The sequence below is a fragment of the Canis lupus genome, chromosome 4 (genome assembly GCF_003254725.2).
Source record: "Canis lupus dingo isolate Sandy chromosome 4, ASM325472v2, whole genome shotgun sequence".
NCBI lineage: Eukaryota > Metazoa > Chordata > Mammalia > Carnivora > Canidae > Canis > Canis lupus.
In genome coordinates, this window is record NC_064246.1 from 69644089 (window position 1) to 69666215 (window position 22127).

Here is a 22127-nt window from a genome sequence, read left to right on the forward strand (position 1 = left end):
AATGAGTGAGGGCAGAAAACAACATGAGGAAAGAAATAATGAGAAAACATGAAAGGATAAACGTATATTGGGAAAGGCTGTCATTTAATTATATGTTGGTTTCCATGTCAGATAAAATAAGCCATCATCTATACCTTCAAAGGACTCCTAACTAACTTAGGAACAAATATGTTCGAATACTTAGGAATCCGTAGGAATAAACTATGGACAAAGTCGTATCAATGTGTAGGATTGTGTCACGAGGATTAACAGAGACCAAATTCCATTGCGGTCTTAAAAAATGGCTGTGGGTTTTGGTGAGTAAAAGTGGTGACTTCGTTGAGGACATTGGGTTAGAGTGGGACTTTTAAGGATAAAAGGGGGAAAAACAGCACAATTTAAATGATTTGTTCCAGAATTTGGAAATCATGGATGGTGAAATTATCAGGAGGCAGTTGAAAAAGAAAAACCAGCACAGTTTCGTAGCACAAATCTTGTAATTATTCTACTGACTAACATATTACCTTTTTAAAAATGTTCTTTCAGCTGTGAACAAGGAATCGTCATGAACATTTCAATCATAACATAAATTAAGTCTATCCAGCATAAGCTTCATGTTTTCAATGGATAAATAGCTAATTAGTCATCACAAAATGACTTATCCTTCTGTCTAGCTGGCATTGGAGCTGAAGTTCTGAGATTTAGGTCATGCATCATAAGGTGATGGGTTCCCCCACCCGATAATAAGCAAAGGAGAAAAAGGAAATATAGAAAAATGTATCAGATGTTTTGATGTCAGTAATCTATTACTCTAAGCTCATACGAAAATTCTCATTAGCTTAAAATGTGATGATTGGCAACTACTTTATGTCACTTTATCCTATACACATTCCATGGCATTGCTTAATTTTGTTCTTATCTTTTTAGCTCTAGGTGTTGCTTCCAATTCTTCATCATCCAATGACAGTTTACATTGTCTTCAACAGAAAAATCAGCCCACACTTTAGGTCCATCTCTTGGAAAATATGTGTCGTCCATTGATGTTGGCTGAGTTTCTTTCTTTTCTTTTTTTTTCCTGACTTGGCACAGTTTACACTTTTCTCATGTCTATTTTAGGAGGTATATGTCCTAGCACAGAATGCAATTAGGAGTACAGAGTGTTCTAAACTAGTTTCCATTTGCAATTATTTAATAATAGATTATTTTGATTGCTTTGAATAGTGTATGAAGTATTCCTTGGAATTCAGGTTTTACATTGATTTATTATAGTTTTTTTTCCAGACTTTGTTATAGATGATAGTAATTAAGGTTATTTTAAATGTTTTACTAAAGGTGTATTGCAAACCAATTAAAAGATAATTAGATTCTAAGTATTTACTGTATGCTTTCCTATAAGAAGTTGGAATCCCTTTCTTCTGGATGCTGTTCCTTGGAGTGTTGAAACTCAGAGTCATTCCTTATCCTACCTCTTCTCTGATCCACCCCCCAACCCATTCTCTGCCTTTGTATTTTAGGTGGGGTCCAAGATGATCACCCTCATTCATGTGTCAGGTAGCTTCTGGATGGATTTGCCTAGCAGCGGGTACTATCAGGAGATTGGAAGTGAGAGAAGGAGAGTCCAAGGCTTGCCCCCTCCTTCCTCCTTCCTTCCATTCTTTTTTCCTTCCTGTCCATCTGTCTTTTTATCAGTGTTAATTATTTGTACGTGTGTATGTATGTTTTTAACTTTTGTTACTAAAGTATGGTTAACGTACAATGTTATTGTCCAAGACATTTCTACACCTCTCTATTTGCATCAAACAACATATCCATCTGTACCTGTGTTCCTGTTCCTCTAGGAACAGTTCCTTCCTCCTGGTGAGATAGGCTCTTTTGGGTACCAATAACCCCATCTATTCCCTTTGTCCCAGCCTGTGTGTAGTAGCAGCTTCTGCTACTTCTAATCTCAGGGTTACCACATTTTCCTCTAGCTTAGAGTCCCAGGTGTATCTATTAAACCAATGTCACTTCTGTTTTAAATACTTGGAATACCTGGAATCTTTTTTCTGGTTGGATCCTGACTGATTTATTCCATTTCTTTTTTCATTAGCTGATGATTGGTAAAATCACACTTTCTCTTACTTATCACACAATCTCTGTTATTATTGTCATCATCATTGATAATGATTTCTGTGTATTGCTGTCTGCAGGGCACAGTGATCACTACTGTAGTTGGAGTCAGGGATAAGAAAGACTAGGTCCAAGAGGTAAAAATGATAAGATGGAAAGCAGAAATGTTGACACATTAAGGTTCTAAGTTCACAGATGGCTCAAAATATGGAACTTGTTAAATGAAAATACTAGTGGGGAGTATTGGAGCCTCTGATTTGACAAAGCTTGGGGATAGAATTTGTTTATTCATTCACCGATAATTATAGGCTCTAACCAAATGGCAGGGTCTTTGCTAGGCTCTAGGATGAGGTACTAGGTAAGTCTAGGAACATAGAAGATGCAGGGGGGACTGCATCCCTTCTGGAGACCCTAGGAGAAAATTCACTCTTTGCCTTTTTCAGCTTCTAGAAGCTGCCTATATTCCTTGGCTTATAACCTCCTTCCACCTTCAAATCCAGCAATTAAATCACTCCAAGACCTCTGCTTCTCTGACTATCCGCCCTTACCTCTTCTACTTATAAGAATCCTTATGATTACTGAGTACCTAACCAAATGATGCAGAACAGTCTCCCCATCTCTAAATCCTTAACTTAATCACATATGCAAAGTCTCTTGCTATATAAGGTGACATCTAGACAGGTTTCAAGGATTAGGATATGGGCATCTTTGAGGGACTATTATTCTGTCTACCACACCTTTGCCATACCCCTGTGAAGCACTGTATGGTCACAATCAGACTTTGCAAAGGAGATTCTAAAAGCAATAGGTAAACCCCAGCTGAGTGCCACATGCCTTTCGTCCCCTCCCTCTCCCATGATCACCTTCTCAGCAGTTCTGCTCCCTGGTGAACTTTGCACGGAGTCCAGAGAAAGACTCTCCTCAGTTGTTGCCTCCTCTGTTCAGGCCTTGGCCTTCAGGAGCCTGCTCCCTTGCTCTCCTGGGTCTTCCTCTCCTGTTTTGAAGCTGGTGGCATGGTGGTTGCCCTGCCGGCTTTCTGAGAAAAGTGACAGAGAAGCTAGTCAGCAGCTACCTGGATTTGCAACCTAAGCTGCACAGCACGGGCTCCAGGCTTGCCATGGGCAGGTTTACCATGTGAGGGTGCAGCATTCAATTCTACAAGTTAACAAGTATCCACCGGCAGCTTTCTTGGAAGTAAGAGTGCATCAATGTCAGGGAACAGCTGCCACCAACAATATATCAGCAACACCAATATTTCTGTTTTTTCGAAACAAAGTGAGAATTGACCAATATCAAGGAGCAATGCTGTGGGATTAGAAGGAAAAAAAGTGAAGCAGTACTTAGAAAATGACCCCGGAAGCAGTAGAGACACAGATATTCCAAAAGGCTATGTGGATTTAGTGTCTCCTATTAATGTGTCGTGCATGTCTTAATGAAAGCAAAGAGCATGGGTTTGACAACTGTTTCCAAAAAGGCATGACTTTCTTGGAATCTGATTGTGATGAACAATTGTTTATTACTGTAGCATTTAATCAACCGGTTAAGGTCTATTCAATGAGATTGCAAAGGCCAGCTAATGGTTGGGGGTCTAAGAAGTAGAAAGAAGTGACCAACTCAAGCTCTAGAACTAACAGAGGATAATATGAAAGAAGTTGGCATTGTCCCACCTTCATTATTATCAATCTTAATAGTGTAACTATAGTTGTTTGGTCCAATCAAGGTAAAGAAACAATAATTTTATATCTTACCGTTATTGGTACTGTAGTCCAGATAACAAATATGAATGACTTTAAACCAGTAGTTGGCAAAAAAGGAGAAAGCCACAAAAGACACCAGAAGACCATATTGCATTCAGGTTTATAGCTTCCGGATAATTGCTTGATTCTCCGCAGAGACTGTCAATAACCCATTCACTGCTATTACCAATAAATCATTGCTTTTGTTCAGATGTATCAATAGTCTTTTTATTGTAATCTTGATACATGCAATGCTAAATTAAAAGTCACTGGTTTTCCCAAGCTTTAAAAAAAGCAATAGCTAACTCCCCAGCTTTAAGATAAACTGGCGAAGTTGCATTGTTTCCCAACACCCCTCTTTTTAGGAAAGAGTTTTCAAAATCAGAGAAGTGGCGAGCCCCCTTGGCAGAATTGATGAGGAACCACCAGTTCCTGGATAGTCAGTGGAAAACTTTTGTTGAAGAACAACTTTATTGTATTTTTTTGGAGGATTTCTCTGAAATTCCAGTTTAAGTGACAGCAAATAAGTAGGCAATGACACATGGTGTCATTTTTTCTAAGCAACTGGAAATAGGCGTGTTTTGTGTGAAATGAGGGCACAGTAGTAGGCAGCTGTAGGATCTTCCAGCAGTGGTTGGACCCACGCATCTGAGACATCCCGTCCTACTGATAGCCATAAGTAGTGCCACTTCATATACTCAAAGGACAATGGCAAATGCATAAAAATCCCATGTGAAGGGATATTTCTAGATTATGGCCTCATGTATTCTAAGGGGACTCTTCCTAATATTCCACTGAATATTTTGAGGAGAAATGTGGAATTTGCAGGAGATAGAATGTAATCAAAAGAATTAAGCGTTCAGAAAGATATTCCTGACCAGAAACAGGAGAGAGGAATAGATGCCTGAAAAAGCCTCTACTGGGCTCTTCTTCCATGTGGGTCCTAGGATGTGTGAAGTGACCCCTAGGACTTCTTTGGGGACACATCCTGGGAGAGCAGAAGCACTTCTTTGGGGAAGGACACTCTTCTACAAACTTGAGAGTACCCTACATCTCTCAGCTCTGTTCAGGAAAGTTAAACCTAGTTTAAGTTTTATTTTTTTCATAAATATCTGTTATCCTCCCCTCATTCCATATGAGATTTCAGGAACAGCTCTAAGTTGCACATCTGAGAAGTTTGACTCAAATCCGTTATCTAAATGTGAGATTGAGAAAAAAACTATTTAAAAAGTAGTGATAATGGAAGAGAAGGATTGTATGGCCTGCCCACCTGCCCCTAGGCCTGAGATCTTTTAATTGTCAAAATATCACGATGAACTATTTCACAAGAATATTAAAGATTTTACATCTAGTTCCCGATCTTAAATTTATGCATGTTGAGAGTAGAGATCATTCGTTTTTAACCAAGAAACAAGTTTCACAATAAACAATTTATTACTTTTTAAACCATGGTATGAGAAATAAGAGCATAAGGTCGATATTTCTCAGCAGTTTAATTCACAGGACCTGGTCTATTTTGAAAGAAAAATATCTGTTTCTTTTGTTTGCTAAGTCTTCTTTTTTCCAAAATCCTTCATATCTGGGAATGAGGATGTTTTGGGGTGAGACACAGTTGTCAATGCAATGAATATTACACAGGATATATTCAATCCTTTCATTTTCAAATTCATCATTTTTTCAGTTGAAATAGATTTCTGTTCAACATTTTCCAGGACTGCATAAAGTAAGACTAATGATATTAGCTACCACTTATCTACCATGTGGCAGGCATTTGTCTTGTGGTATTTTTGATATTCTCAACAACCCAACGAGAGAGTTGATACACTTATCATTTTATTATGAAGAAATCGAGAATCAGAGTACATTTGTAGTAACTGAGTTGGGATTTCAACCCAGAGAATTTAATCCCAAAGCTTGTCATCTTTTAGCATGATTTGTTGTCTCTTACAAGGGATATCACTGAAAATATTCTTCCTGAGAGAGATGTAGTCATCAATGAATTATCCAGGAACTGGGACTGAGTTACACAGTTCATGATCCAGAGCCTACTTTTTCTCTTCTTCTGGCTGCATCCTTTTGTTCTCTAATATTAAACTTCTTTATCTTATTATTTAATCAGATTTCTTTAAACAGAACTATTTTCTCCTTTCAGGAAAAATGAGAACAATTCAAACTTAATCATCCAAAGTCATGAAGTATTCATAGCTGCACTTTTGCTAATAGAACAGAATAGAAAAGTATTCAGTTATAATTTTGCAATTATTGTCACCATATTTTTCTATTCATGAGAGTTTTTGAATATAATATATAGAGGTGACTATCCTGAGATCACAAATGTGTAAATGTGGGCATGGATCTAACAACTTCAACTTGTAGATGCATAGCAGAATTCAATAGATGTATTATTATTATTATTAATAGATTTATTATAGTGTTCTCATTATTCTTAAACCAATCATATCATGTAGTAACTAGTAATAGAATTAACACTCAGATTATTTATTTTTTTTTGGAGAGGAGGGCAGGTGCAAGCAGGAGAGGGTCAGAGGGAAAGGGAGAGAGAGAATCATAAGCAGACTCCATGCTCAGTGTGGAGCCAAATGCTGGGCTTGATCTCAAGATCCGGAGATCATGACCTGAGCCAAAATCAAGAGTCTGACGCTTAGCTGACTGAGCCACCCAGACACCCCTTAGCACTTGAATTAAATGTCCTTCTCATGCCTGTTGTTTGTGTGGTCTTCTTACTAAAGTTCATTTATTTGCTAATATATTTGCTGGATGCACATTTGAGCAATGTAAAGGTAATTTCCATACTTAGAAGATACCAAGGAGTGATCAAGCTTGAGAGGTTTCCAGACTGGTCACCAGTAATCTCTCAGGAACTTGAGAGGAAGAAGGAGCAGGTGGGTTTAATACCTGAAATTCAACTTCAGACAAAGCGACTCTGCATCTATATAAAAACAGAATATGAAACACACACACACACACACACACACACATATACGAAATTTTAAAAGATATATGTTATGTTATAATATACATTTTAAATATTTATAAGACATCCATGTAGGATTTTATTTAAACAATGATTTTACTGCTAAAAGCGTTTTTTAAAATTGGTTATTTTTGTGTATTCCATTGAAACTCCAGATAATCACTGATGCCCCAGGCACACAGCTACTAAACCTAAACCAGAACACACTTTTAAAAAAAAAATCTTGCTCTTTCCTAGACTAATTGGTATTTGTGAAAATGCTTTATGAAATGTTATTGATTGAAGTTTACTATTTATTTTGAACTGCAAAAATACTCTTTATTTTTCTGGGGATACATTCTTCTGTTTGTACTTGGAAGTTTATTTTATTTTTTAAAAGATTTTATTTATTTATTCATGAGAGACACACACAGAGAGGCAGAGACACAGGCAGAGGGAGAAGCAGAATCCATGCAGGGAGCCTGATATGAGAAGCAGGCTCCATGCAGGGAGCCTGATATGGGACTCGATCCCAGGTCTCCAGGATCACACCCTGGGCTGAAGGCGGCGCTAAACCACTGAGCTACCCAGGCTGCCTGAGAGTTTAGATTATAAAATCAAATCCTTGGGACTCCTGGGTGGCTCAGTGGTTGAGCATTTGCCTTTGGCTCAGGCCTTGATCCCAAGGTCCTGCATTGGGTTCCCCACAGGAAGCCTGCTTTTCCCTCTTATATCTCTGCCTCTCTCTGTATATCTCTCATGAATAAATAAATAATCTAAAAAAAAAAATCAAAACCCTTTCAGAGGATTTCTGACTAGATATTTTTTCCTAGAAGAGGTTTATTTTCATATAAATTTTTTAAAAAGGATAACTGAGAGGGTAAGTCTTGCTGACTTGTTCTTTTATGCAGCTCAGATATGGTAAGATAGAGTTTTCCCAACCTAAAATAGAAGCTTATATTTGTCAAGTCTGCTTTTGCTCTTGAGTTGTAATAATTTTTACTTTTTTCAAGATGACATGTAGAAAAATCAGTAAGTTGTGCTCAGAGGGAAATTCTGTGTACAAGTTTTCTTTTATTTTTTAGAACACATAGCCTATTTAAGTAAGTTTGCTTATTCTTCCAAGTAAGCAAAGTGTTGAGATGAAATATTTGTTTGACTGAAGGATTTAAATAGGTGTCTCTGTTTTTAGAATCCTTTCCAGGTATTACATGATGTGTACTTTAAACAGCATTTATCCTAGGAGAGTACCAAGGACTTCTTATTTACAACTAGAGCTGTTCTGATGCCTGCTATTTCTTGCCACATTCTTAAGCTTCCAACCAATTTTTGTGTTTCTCCCCAGAGATGCAAGTACAGAACGGGGAGTGGAATATAGAAAAGAAAATAAATACTTGCTTTCAGTAGTCCCCTGACTTCTTTCCACTAACATTTATAAACATATTGAGATATCAAAATTGGAGATAGTACAAATAATAATAATAACAAAAATGGACTTGAGTCAGAATTTGGGTTTGAATATCAGTTTCACTATTTATCAACTGTGTGGTTTAGGGCAGATTTCTACATCTCTTTAGGGCTTTTTCCCTCTTTGTAAAATAGGGATTATAATATATATGTGGAATGGGTATTAAAATTCTATGTCTGATGTATAATGGGTATTCAGAAAAATCTTGACTGAATATGAATGTGATATTAAAAATACAAAGGATCAGTTACCTACAAAATATTCTTTTTTTGCTATTATGGATAGAACTAGAATAAGTCATTTTTTGGACTACATGAAGATAGCAATATGCACTGTTATAATTATCTTGGGAATGAAGTCGTAAACATATAGGACCAAAGTTAACTTTAATAGGATGGCTGATTTACCTACCACCTAAGATAGGAAAGCATATGCTGAGAACATGGGCACTAGGACATGTAACTTTTGGCAGAGAAGTGAAAGGTCAAGAACAATATGACTTGAACTGGTAGCCTCTCAGTGGCTAGATGCTCACTGTCTTGGCAGCCAAATCTAAGAACATTAGTTATTTGGAAAGAGCTTACCAAAATTATGGACAGGGCTATTGAAAGGCAGAATTAATAAAAGCTTCAAGATAAATTATATTAGCTACTTGATTTTTCCCAGGTTCTACCTATGTATTGACATTTTAGATAACCATGTAGTAGAGAAACAGGACAGAAAGGGAGTAACATTTATTGAATTATGTGTTCCAAAAATCATGTTAAGTATGTTTTGCATGTAAAAATAAAATCATTCTGTAAATCATCTTCTGATTGTTAATGGAAAACAACAACAAACAAAACAAAACAAAACAACCCAATCCTCTCATGCTATCAGAAGGATGCTATAAGAAATATAAACTGTTTCATTATATGTGTATTTCAAATGCTAAGTAGCCTAAATTTTATTTATTTTCATCTCATGTCCATGGATATAAAAATAAATGTAAGATCTTAGAGAATGAGAATCATAAGTGAAGTGGTATTACTTTGCTAGGGTTGCCATAACAAAGTCCCACAGACTGGGGTGGCTTAAACAATAGAAATTTATTTTCTCATAGTTCTGAAAGCTAGAAGTCCAAGATCAAGGTGTTGCAAGGTTGGCTTCTTCTGAAGGTTATGATAGATGAATCTGTTCTAGGCCTCTCTTTTAGGTTTATAGATGGACATTGTTTTCCATGTGTCTATAGGAATACCAGTCATACCGGATTAGAGCCCACTCTCATGATCTCATTTTAACTTATTTACCTCTGCAAAGACCCTATTTCCAAGTCATAATCACATTCTGAGATACAGGGGCTCAATTAAGACTTTAGTATGTGAATTCAGGAGGTGAGGCAACACAACTCAGCCCATAACAACTACATTCCTCATTTTTCTTCTTTATAATACCTAGCAGGAATTGACTTGGTTGTAAGAAATGCTCCATAAATATTCAATAATGATGATTCAATAACCCTGCCTCAAATATACAAAACAAAACTTTGTTGTCCTAAAGATACCATAAATATATAGTTTTATAAGTTAAGTCAAAACAGAAACCAACCACATTAGGATACTTTGGGCATTTGAACCAGGCCAGACCACAAAAGCTAATTTAGGTTTGAGGACTGGGATGGAATGATCACTCAGATACAGGGTCATTTCCTCTTTGGTTTACAACCAAACCAGAAACATACAATTAAATATATATACCAAATCAAGGCTACAAATGAGTTGACATGGCTCTCTGTCACCTCCCTTTATTCCTACCAAAACATGCCCAAAGTTTGTTGAGCTTACCTGGTAGTCTGAAAAATCTAACAGTTCAGAGGATTCCCAACTATAGTTTACTTACACTCTTTGGCCCTGAAAATGGTGTGAATGGATAAGGATGATGGAGGTGTGGAACTTCATTATTCACGAATCCACCCTATTTCCAAGGAATTCCAAGGAAATTCTTGGTGAGCCACATATAACTAATAAGTTCTGTTTCTTATTGTGCTATTGGATCTCTTGAGGTCTCAGGTAATAGGAGTACTCTAGAGCAATTTTACAAAGAAGTATACATTTGAGTATGTATGAAAAGCACTTTATAAAATATAAAATACTAGGTCAATCCTCCATTTTGAATGTTATAAGTAAATAAGTCAGGCACAACTTTTATATTTGCATATTTATATTCATGTATGTGCACACACACACACACACACACACACACACACACACATTAGGTCCTACGTTCCAGGTACTTGGTAGGGATTAAAGATAAATAATAAAAAAAAACAGATGTTATTCCTTTTGCATGGATAGCAATTTTGACATAATTTTCATAATGCTTGTCGTATCAAGGCTACATACTTACTACCAAAGCAGTTACAAAAAAGGTTCAGTAAGCCTCCAGAATTTAGCAACACTTTAGTGGGTTGGCTTTCATAATTCCAGGATACTAAATCAAAACATCTTTAGTGGTTCTATACTCATCTCTTCTTTATACAGAGTACACACTCTCTCCAAGTTCAAAAAGAGAGAAGTTTTTCTTTGCCATTTTCTGTATTCTTTTCCATGTCTGTAAATTCTGACACTTTTCAATCTCTTTTTCATAGAAATTGGCAATTTATAGGATTAGTCCTTTGAGAAAAACTTAAGGTCCCTAGCTCTTGGCCTAAGAAGTGCCAACTAGAGAATGCAAAAGTAGGGACCTTGTATCAGGCTGTACCTGATGCAAGAGTGGGGAATACTCAAATTCTCCATCCACCACTAGTCATGCAGGTTCAGGTGAATGTATAAACTTTCTACTCATGGATTGAAAATCTGGGAGTCTTACTGTTAGGGTTATAATTTTAAGGGATGAGACAATTTATCACAGTGTCTCAGAAAACTACAACAGAAGATTCAGGATAATTAATTGCATCAACTCTTTTAGTCTAATACCCAACCTATCCAACACTTAGAGAACACTACCTCCGTGCTTTTGGCCATTTTTTTAATTGGGATCTGTTGAATTCTCTCTTTTTACATCTTCTGTCAGGACAAAATAGTTATAGCTGCAAAGAATGTGTACCAATGTCATTAACTCTCCTTCCTTGCCAGCTAATTAAAGCTAAAGAACAAAGTCATAATTCCTCAGACATTGACGGATGGGCTTTAAGGAGAATTATGTGGGCTGTGAATTATCTTCAGCAGTAAATTATTGTACAAATAGCCCATTAAAGTCCCCTAAAATTGGAAAGGTTAGGGTTAGTACAATTTTTATCCAAGTCTTGAGTGTTAGTGATAGCCCACTGCCCTGTGGTAGCCTGAAGTGTACATCATGTGCCTCATGAGAAAAGGAAACTCTTGTGGTTTTTCTCTTTCCCATTGCACTCTAGGCTGATCTGAGCATCAGTTAAAAATCCTTGTCAAGAATAAGGATTGAGAGTTCAAGAGTTCATCTCTGAAGACCCAACAAAGAATATTTTGCTTTGTTGCTCTTATTTGGGCATGTATTAGAGATTCTAGTTAAGTCTCTTGAGTCTTTTGACTTCTGATAAACACTCTCTATAAAGAGAGAAATTTTAGCCTACTGTATTCTAATATGTTGTATTTGAATTAACCCCTCTCCTCTCACATAGACCTCTAAAGAGAAGGAAATTACTGTCATGTCCCTGGTAATTTAGATTGCTTCAAATGGGTAAATAAGTAGTTACATTTATTGTGTGATAAGTGGATAAGAGAAGGAACTAGTTCAGTTGTGAATAATAGCTTTCATGCAAAAGTTTTGCCCCAAATTTCCAAATACTGATTTATCATCAAGAATTTTCCAAATACCTACAGTTTCAGACTATTGTTTGGTTATTCAGCCACTCCTCCTACCTTGAACTCTTTCCCTATTTCCCTGTAGAGCCTACCTCTGTCAGGATTTGTCCTTTCCATGGACAATACCTAACTTACTCCAAGTACCTTTAGAGCTTCCTAGCTGGGTGAGGGTTTCTCCAATTTCAAGTTCCCCTTGTTACTTATATCCCTATGCTTCCTATTTGGATTCCACCCTCCCCCCCCATTTCTGACTCATTGTTTCTCTCTATTCTCCTGAGTATTTCTGAATTTTGAGTGCTTGCCTACCCCAAGGATCCTCTAGCTTCCTAATTTTGTCCTGTGAATTTAGTTCCCTGGCCTATCTCCAAAGTCAATTGTCACATGCTGTTCTGACAAGTTAGCAATCTGAACTTGAACAAAGTCTCGTAATCTCTTTGATCTCAATTTTCTCACAAAAAAACAAGAAGCTCGGGGCACCTGGGTGGCTCAGTGGTTGAGCATCTGCTTTTGGCTCAGGTCATGATCCCGGGTCCTGGGATTGAGTCCTGCATCAGGCTCCTGGTAAGGAGCCTGCTTCTCTCTGCCTGTGTCTCTGCCTCTCTCTGACTCTCATGAATAAATAAATAAAATCTTTTAAAAAATTAAGAAGCTCAGTGGTATTTTGAAGCCTTTCATTTTAATGTGTCAATGGGATTAAGTTGCTAACACTTGACATACAAATTCACCAGTTTGGGTCATGGTTATAGTGACTTTCAGATAAGTAAATATCATATATGAATAACTGAGATTTAAGCAACATTTGTTTTTTAAAGAAAGTTATAGAAAATATTTTATAAAGAAAAAATCTAATAGGTAACTATTTTAGTAGCTTTTAAATTCTCTAAAGAATATATTTTGGCATTAATTATTTATAGCTTATATGAGACTCAATTCTTTTTTTATTATTTTTAATTTTTATATTTATTTATTATTTATTTATTTATTTATTTATTTATTGTATATGTTTTTATTGGAGTTCGATTGCCAACATATAGCATAACACCCAGTGCTCATCGTGTCAAGTGCCCCCCTCAGTGCCCATCACGCAGTTACCCCATCCCTCTGCCCACCTCCTTTTTCACTACCCTTTGTTTGTTCCCAGAGTTAGGAGTCTCTCGTATTTTGTCACCCTCACTGATATTTTCACTCATTTTCTCTCCTTTCCCCTTTATTCCTTTTCACTATTTTTTATATTCCCCAAATGAATAAGACCATATAATGTTTATCCTCCTCCAATTGACTTACTTCACTCAGCAAAATACCCTCCAGTTCCATCCACGTTGAAGCAAATGATGGGTATTTGTCGTTTCTAATGGCTGAGTAATATTCCATTGTATACATAGACCACAGCTTCTTTATCCACTCATCTTTCGATGGACACCGAGGCTCCTTCCACAGTTGGGCTATTGTGGACATTGCTGCTATAAACATTGGGGCGCAGGTATCCTGCCATTTCACTGCATCTTTATCTTTGGGGTAAATCCCCAGGAGTACAATTGCTGGGTCATAGGGTAGCTCTATTTTTAACTCTTTGAGGAACCTCCACACAGTTTTCCAGAGTGGCTGCCCCAGTTCACATTCCCACCAACAGTACAAGAGGGATCCCTTTTCTCCACATCCTCTCCATCATTTGTGGTTTCCTGTCTTGTTAATTTGCCCCATTCTCACTGGTGTAAGGTGGTATCTCATTGTGGTTTTGATTTGTATTTCCCTGATGGCAAGTGATGCAGAGCATTTTCTCATGTGCTTGTTGGCTATGTGTATGTCTTCTTTGGTGAAATTTCTGTTCATGTCTTCTGGTCATTTCATGATTGGATTGTTTGTGTCTTTGCTGTTGAGTTTGATAAGTTCTTTATAGATCTTGGATACTGGCCCTTTATCTGATACATCATTTGCAAATATCTTCTCCTATTCTGTAGGTTGTCTTTGAGTTGTGTTGACTGTTTCTTTTGCTGTGTAGAAGCTTTCTATCTTGATTAAGTCCCAATAGTTCATTTTTGCTTTTGTTTGCCTTGCCTCCATACATGTATTTTGCAAGAAGTTGCTGTGGCCAAGTTCAAAAAGGGTGTTGCCTGTGTTCTCCTCTAGGATTTTGATGGATTCTTGTCTCACATTTAGATCTTTCATCCATTTTGAGTTTATCTTTGTGTATGGTATAAGAGAATGGTCCAGTTTCATTCTTCTGCATGTGGATGTCCAATTTTCCCAGCACCATTTATTGAAGAGACTGTTCTTTTTCCAGTGGATAGTCTGTCCTGCTTTGTCGAATATTAGTTGACCATAGAGTTGAGGGCCCATTTCTGGATTCTCTATTCTGCTCCATTGATCTATGTGTCTGTTTTTGTGCCAGTACCACACTGTCTTGATGATCACAGCTTTGTAGTACAACTTGAAATCTGACATTGTGATGCCCCCAGCTCTGATTTTCTTTTTCAATATTCCCCTGGCTATTCGGAGTCTTTTCTTATTCCACATAAATTTTAAGATTATTTGTTCCAACTCTCTGAAGAAAGTCCATGGTATTTTGATAGGGATTGCATTAAATGTGTACATTGCCCTGGGTAGCATCGACATTTTCACAATATTAATTCTTCCAATCCATAAGCATGGAATTTTTTCCATCTCTTTGTGTCTTCCTCAATTTCTTTCAGAAGTGTTCTGTAGTTTTTAGGGTATAGATCCTTTACCTCTTTGGTTGGGTTTATTCCTAGGTATCTTATGCTTTGGGATGTAATTATAAATGGGACTGACTCCTTAATTTCTCTTTCTTCAGTCTCATTGTTAGTGTATAGAAATGCCACTGATTTCTGGGCATTGATTTTGTTTCCTGCCACACTGTCAAATTGTTGTATGAGTTCTAGCAGTCTTGGGGTGGAGTCCTTTAGGTTTTCTACATACAGTATCATGTCATCTGCAAAGAGGGAGAGTTTGACTTCTTTGCCAATTTGAATGCCTTTTATTTCTTTTTGTTGTGTGATTACTGATTACTGAGGCTGGGACTTCTAGTACTATGTTGAATAGCTGAGACTCGATTCTACCTAATTATCCCTCTCACACAGTATCAGAATCAAAAAATATATAAATGCAAATTACTAATATTGTTTTAATCTGTCTATCTATCTATCTATCTATCTATCTATCCACACACACACCCCCAAGGAGTTTCATGTATTAGCTCACTTATCCTTCAAACCCTATAAGGTACAGACTATTTTTACTTTTTTTTTAATAGATGAACTGACTGAAGAAGAGAGGATAAGGAACTTGCTCAGGTTGAGACAGAATAGGAGAGCCAAGGTTTATACAAAATAATCTGGCTTCAGAGCCTGTGCTTTAAATATCATACCATTATGCCCTTTGATACTAATTCTAAGAAAGTCTTTGAAAGACAATAAGGTTTATATTTATAATTCAAAGCAAAACTTCTAACACTGTGCTTTCTTGTCTTACTGTAAAAAAGTCACACAGTATAAAAGCCTATATCTATCTGCTCATTGTTTTTCTCTCCCTAAAGACAATCTGAATGGATTCTTAAAAATCTTCTCCACCTATTCTTTTCTTGTCTCCCAAATGTATCTTATTCTCCCCTTGGAGACTGTATGTCTGTCTCATATGAGTTGATTTAATTCCTCTGGCTTGTTCAATACAGCATCTCAACATGTTTCTAAACATAGGTCAACATGTAGAGGGCCCACGAAAGAGGTTGCAGAATACTTGTTAAAGCAGGGTTAAAGAATCATGCTACACCTCAACACTTAGTGTCCCTGCATGCAGCTATATAACTTCAGGTGTAGATGTCCCACATGGAATTCAGTTGTCAGACACTTGAAATTTTATGGGCTTTTCCATGCTAAGATTTCCATCTTTAATTTACTTCTCACTCTAGACTTCCCTGGATGGCGAAGACAAGAGAATGTTTGAGCCTGTGTTGTGGAGGCACTTGAATCAAAAAGCCAGGGAAGGAAAAAATTCCAGCTTCCATATAGACATTTTGTTTTTCTGAAAAGTCACAGTAACATATCAAAAGATAATGTCTGCTCCGAAAAAATATTAAGTTATGATTTGATTCCACGTGTATAAGTTTCTGGCTCATAAGATAAACTGAATTTCTCAATCTCCTCCTGCCTGTTTAGGGGTTAAGGAAATGCAATCTAAGGAGGAAGAGATGGCTTAAGACAACCTACTAGTTTGTCTTAGAAGAAAAAAAAAAAAGAAAAGACCTAGAAATTTTACACTAAATTTTAGAGCCATGGAGCTTCACTATTCAAGATGGGCACATCTGAAATTTGACTTTCAGTAGAGTGACAAAACTCTTAAAAATGGTTTGAAGTTGGATCTTAGGTGGGCAAATAGCAAAGGGCTTATAAAGTCAAGTTGTAATTTATAATTTCAAATGATAAAGTTAGTAATTAATTTTATTCTTTCAAAGCTTTAGAAAATGACTTAATCATCACCTGCTCATATGTGAGTGTGTGAGCACATGTTTGCTAATAGAAAGAAGAGGGTTAAATCAGGCTGACTCACCATTGGTACAAAACATTTTCACTCCTGCCTGAGACAAGAATGAAACTCAGATGAGTTTGTTTCTGGACACACTGCTGCTTAATCATGATGATAAAATTTAAGTAGTCATTCTACATTATGGATGTTTAAAACAAAGCTTTATTTTCTAGAGATGGAACTCATAGGGGCCTTTTTTGTTTATTTTATTTTCACATATTCACTGAACTTACAGAGATTATTAGGAGTTTGACTGGAATAAACTATCAGAGATGCAGGGAAAAAATTTCCAGCTCTAGGAACCTAAACATAATGGGTAGATTAGAAAAATATACATGAAATTCAAATACTGATAGAATAATACAATTCAGTGATACTTTACAGTTCCTGGAAATTTTCTTATCTGGGCAGATAAAATTGCTGGCTTCCTAAGAATAAACAAGAAAAAAGTAGCCAAATTAAATGCCAGATATTAAGTACTTAAACACATGTGTTTTGTGTCTTTGATATACTTCCTCAGATTTTCACTCAGAACAGTTCTTGGTTTACATACAACCTGAATAACTTTGGTCATACCTCATTCTAGCTCTTATCAGATTAAAAGCAACTAGAAGAAAGTGGAAGGCCATCTACATGCAAGGACTTTAAGGAAATCAAGGAATGAAAGTAGGCTACTTAACAATGAGATAATAAGCAGAATAATTAAAGACTTAACGGCTCACAGTAATCATATCCAAAATGATACCTCAGCCTCCCTTAGGCTATGCAAAATCAGTGCTTTAGAGCACAGTCCAAAAATGTATGGGCATAATGATGACCAGAATTATCAAGAAAAGGCTTAATACATCCTCTGTGTATGAATTTATTTGAATGGATTTTAACTGAAAATGGTTTAACTATTGATATTTATTTAGTTAAATCTTACTACTCAAAGATTGTGCTTTCCAAAATGGCTTTTTCATAAAAATCCATTTAAGGCAAAAATACAAGAACATCACAGGACATTGTATAAGTTACAAAACAAGTATGTGGCAGTCATAGTATTCTTGTTAAAGAGTCAGAACTGTCTCTAGCAGATGCTGTATCTGGAATGTATATTTATTTTTTCTTTTTTATTCTTTTAAAAAATAATTTTTAAAGATTTTATTAATTTATTTGACAAGGAAAGTGAGCACAAGCCAGGGGAGAGAAAGAAGCAGGCTGGGGCTTGGTCCCAGGACTCTGGGATCATGATCTGAGCTGAAGGCAGACAGTCAACCAACTGAGCCACTCAGGCACCCCATGGGGTATGTATTTAAACTAAACACAATTTTGCCAGATTTCACAGTAGCACTTCCAGCTAACTTTTTCCAGAAATACCATAAAACACACACACACACACACACACAAACACACAAACACACAAACTAAATAGGGGAAGGTCTAGGATGAATCTCTTAGGACCAGTTGAGTGATATGAGACTTAAAAAGTTCAGATGCTCCCATAATTCTCCTTGGTAGAGAAGGGGGACATTATCAAGAAATATGGACACCAGAACAGATTTAGAAGGTGTGATCTTTAAACTTTAGCAACTTTCAGGACTGTGTCTCTAACTCTATCCATTTCCTCATGGGAAATAGTTACTTCAGTGAATACCAGAAGGAATATCTACAATCTGTACCTTTGCCCAAGATGTCAAAGATAATGAATCATCTCCTACAGCAGAGAGAGCCAGAGAATTCTAAGCAATAATGGCTCTTTGGCCAGACCACCACCTGCTACTCCCAAGGGAAGCTTATGAACAATCATTTCCAGCATCGCCTCTCTGAAGTTTCTGGTATTTATTTTTCCCACAGGACTTTGGGGATTGGCAGCTGAATAGCTATATAAGTCTGTCTTGATCATGTCAAGTAACAGCTTTTATCAGAGGATCTGTTCAACTTTATTTTGGCAGCATTGATGGTACACCATTCTTTTTAAGACATACCTCTAACGGAAGTTACATTAAGAACCACATTGAGGCAATATGCTTCGGTCACACCACACAAATTATATCCTGCCCATCTCTTTTTTAAGAAAATTTCAGAGATTAGAGAAGAATTGCACATTCATGCACTATTTTGTACTTTTGGTAGCTATTACAGGACATTATAAAGTTAAATTCTGTGGCATTGACTTAATTTAGTTACTTTGTTTCTATTTTTCTACATATGAATATAATGCTCAATTTTCCCCATCAGAAATTCATTTTTGAGGAGGATATAAAAGAGTTTATACAATGAATGCACAGAAGAAAAATCTTAAGTTAGCTTTTATAAAAATGCTGGAGATTCTAGTAAGCTACCATAACTTCTCAGGTTAATATGAATTTTGGAGAGTGCTTATAATAATTTTACTTGGTATTACTACCTCAATCATAGATGTAAAAGTCTTATATGAGAAACCCATAAATTACTAGTTCTCAAATTATTTTCATGCTCTTCCTATTTACTTATTTTCTATTTGATAATATGGTTTACAGGACTAAAGAAAATTTTTTTAGGTAATTCAAATTTATATTTGGTGACAATTAGAATGATATAATTGATATTTTAATAGGCAATTATTTTCCTTTTATATTTTCTCAAGAGAATATTCTATATTCCTAATTTTTAAAAGAGTTTTTATTTATTTATTTGTGAGAGACATAGAGAGAGAGAGGCAGAGACATAGGCAGAGGGAGATTCCAGGACCCCAGGATTGCAACCTGAACCAAAGACAGGCCTTCAACCACTGAGTCACCCAGGTGTCCTCACCTATATTTCTAATTTTTATATTAGCATATTTGAGAACCAAGGTTATTATTTAAAATAACAAGGTTTCATTTATATAAAAAAAATTGGATAGATGACAGTTAAGAAATAAAATATATGGAAAATTGTAGCAATATACTTATGATGTGGGAATATATTTTTATTTAGTTATTGTGGTCTATTGCGTTAATTAGTTTATTGCTTTATAGGGGCACATATATTTGGAGAGCATTTTTTAGGATTTTTAACAAGCCACTGAAACTCTTTGAAGGCTGAGAAATAAATGCCTTTTATTTCCCTTGAATCTAGTACGAAATACAGTACTTGATAGATTATATGAATGCGGTAAAATGGCTATATGTACAATGGATATAACTGCCTAGGTATTTTAAAAATAAATAGATTCATTTATTCATTCACTGATCCATTCTTTTATCCATGAACATATATTTCTTGAATAGTTTATTCTATGCCAGATATTGTATTTTATGTTAGAAAATAAAAGTCAATAAGGACACATCCAATGTTTAAACTGCTCAGAATTATTAAAATAATAAAAAGAATGGTCTATTTTCTAAGCCATTCTAACAATCGAGCATAATTCTGATACAAAAACAAGTTAATAGCATAAACAAAAGGGAAATTATAAAGCTGCTATATAATTAATGTATTGAATGAAAATTTATTATGGATACAGTGAATTCATCTCATAAAGTGCAAGTATAGCTCAACATTAGAAAATCAATTTCTCCAACTTACTATTTTATGATAGAAAAAATAATATAATACAGTCTGGGTAGATTAGAGATGTGGTTTTTTTAAATCTATGAATGAATTAGGAGAAAAGAAAGGAGCATGTGTTTAAAAATTGTGATGGAAAACATACACTAATACCATATTCTGAGGACATAAAGGAGAAGATAGACTTACTTGCTCAAGACTTACCTGCTTAAAATTTAAAAACAAAAACTAGTTTTTAGACAGAAAGATATCAGAAGTAGAATTAATTTTTTAAAGATTTTATTTATTCATGAGAGAGACAGAGAGAGAGAGAGAGATCGGGAGGCAGAGACACAGGCAGAGGGAGAAGCAGGCTTCATACAGGGAGCCCTATGTGGGACTCGATCCTGGGATGCTCAACCACTGAGCTACCCAGGCATCCCCATAAGTAGAATTAAAATATAAGTTATAGACTTCTGGTTCTGGATAAGATGGAGTCAATGCCCCTTTATCTTCCACTGAACTCAATTATAAAACTTGGGCAGAGTGCATGGCCAGCTATTTGAGAATTCTAAGAAGTAAATATATGAAGGCAGATTGGGGAAGAACCCCAGAATTCAAAGGACCACTAAGCCAGCTGTGCGTTTGCCATTGGTATACCCTGGTATGCCCCAGCCAAAACTCGCATATTGCAAAACCAAGATGAGCACTGTAAAGAAGATAGAGAGGTCACTCTAGTTCTAGTTCAAGAAACTGAAAAGGAAATTCCTAAAACTCAGAGACAGTTGGGGAGATTTCTTGAATTTTTTCCCCTTCCCCCCCCTTCCATTATCTTAGGGAGGAATAGTAGTGGCAAGAGCTTTTTTCGCCCTATTTTTTAAATTGCTATCAATTTTTCTTTGGAGAAAAACATTCTTTCCTTGAAAGAGAAAAAAAAAAGGTTGCATAAAATCTAACTTGTTCTAGAAATACAAGCGAACTTTCTAGTACATAGCACTTTGAGTATCAAAGTATATGGTAAACATACAAATAAGAAGTTAGCCTACCTCTTATATACAGTATGCTATTTTAAATAATAAAATAAGCTCCATGAAGTACAACTGGCAAGTCAGAAACCAGCCAAAAGCTAGTGGGGCTGGGAAGCATCCTGTCCTTCAATCTAGCTGTGACTTCAAAAAGGTGTCACTGGACCTGCTGTGTTTACATTTTCCTTCTTTCTCTTCCTGCTGTGCATAACCCAGAACTGGGTGGGAATGGGCAGTTTCTGGTTAGAAGTCTGGAAAGAGCATTCTGTGGAACTGGAAAGTTCTTGACAGATAATAAAGAGGAGGTGCTCGGGAAGGCCACACTGTGAAGCTGTTTATAAAATTTTGGCCTCACCCCCAATCTGTACTGTACCAGAAAGATGTGGAATGCCATCTTTAAAGTGCTCAAAGAAATGAGCTACCCACTCAGAATCTGGTATGGGCAATGATGTCCTTTAGCACTTGAGGGGAATAAGAGACATTCTCAGATAAAAGGAAGCTAAGAGTAGTTGTTGGCAGCAGACTTGCTTTAAAAGAATTGCTAAAGGAAGTTCTTCAGATTGAAGGGAAACGATACCAGAAGAAAATTGGAACATCAGTAGTGAAGAAAGGGAACAAAGGGAAAATGTCTAAGTGTATATAATACTTTCTTTTTCTCCTCTTGAATTCTGTAAAAAGTGTTCAATGGTTGAAAGCATGAAATAGAACATTCTTGGATGGGAGTTTTTGTGTATGTAGAGGTAATTAAAAAGCCAGCTGAAGCATAAAGGATAGAAGTTAAAGAGAGAGGTTATAGTGGTAACATTTCCACATTCCAATTAGGTGGGAAAATATTGATTCTAAACAAACTGGGAAAAATCAGTATGTATTTTGTAAGTCCCAGAGTAAGCTCTACAAAATTATACAATTATATATAGTCAAAATGATTAGGCAAGTGGTATTTAGAACACTGAATAAGAAAATATCAAAGGAAAAGGTAAAAACACC

At 36.2% G+C, this 22127-nt stretch overlaps 1 pseudogene; it reads left to right on the forward strand.

Moving 5' to 3' along the window:
* Positions 1-203: 203 nt before the first annotated feature.
* Positions 204-3951, forward strand: LOC112652695 (thioredoxin-like protein 1; annotated as a pseudogene).
* Positions 3952-22127: the final 18176 nt, after the last annotated feature.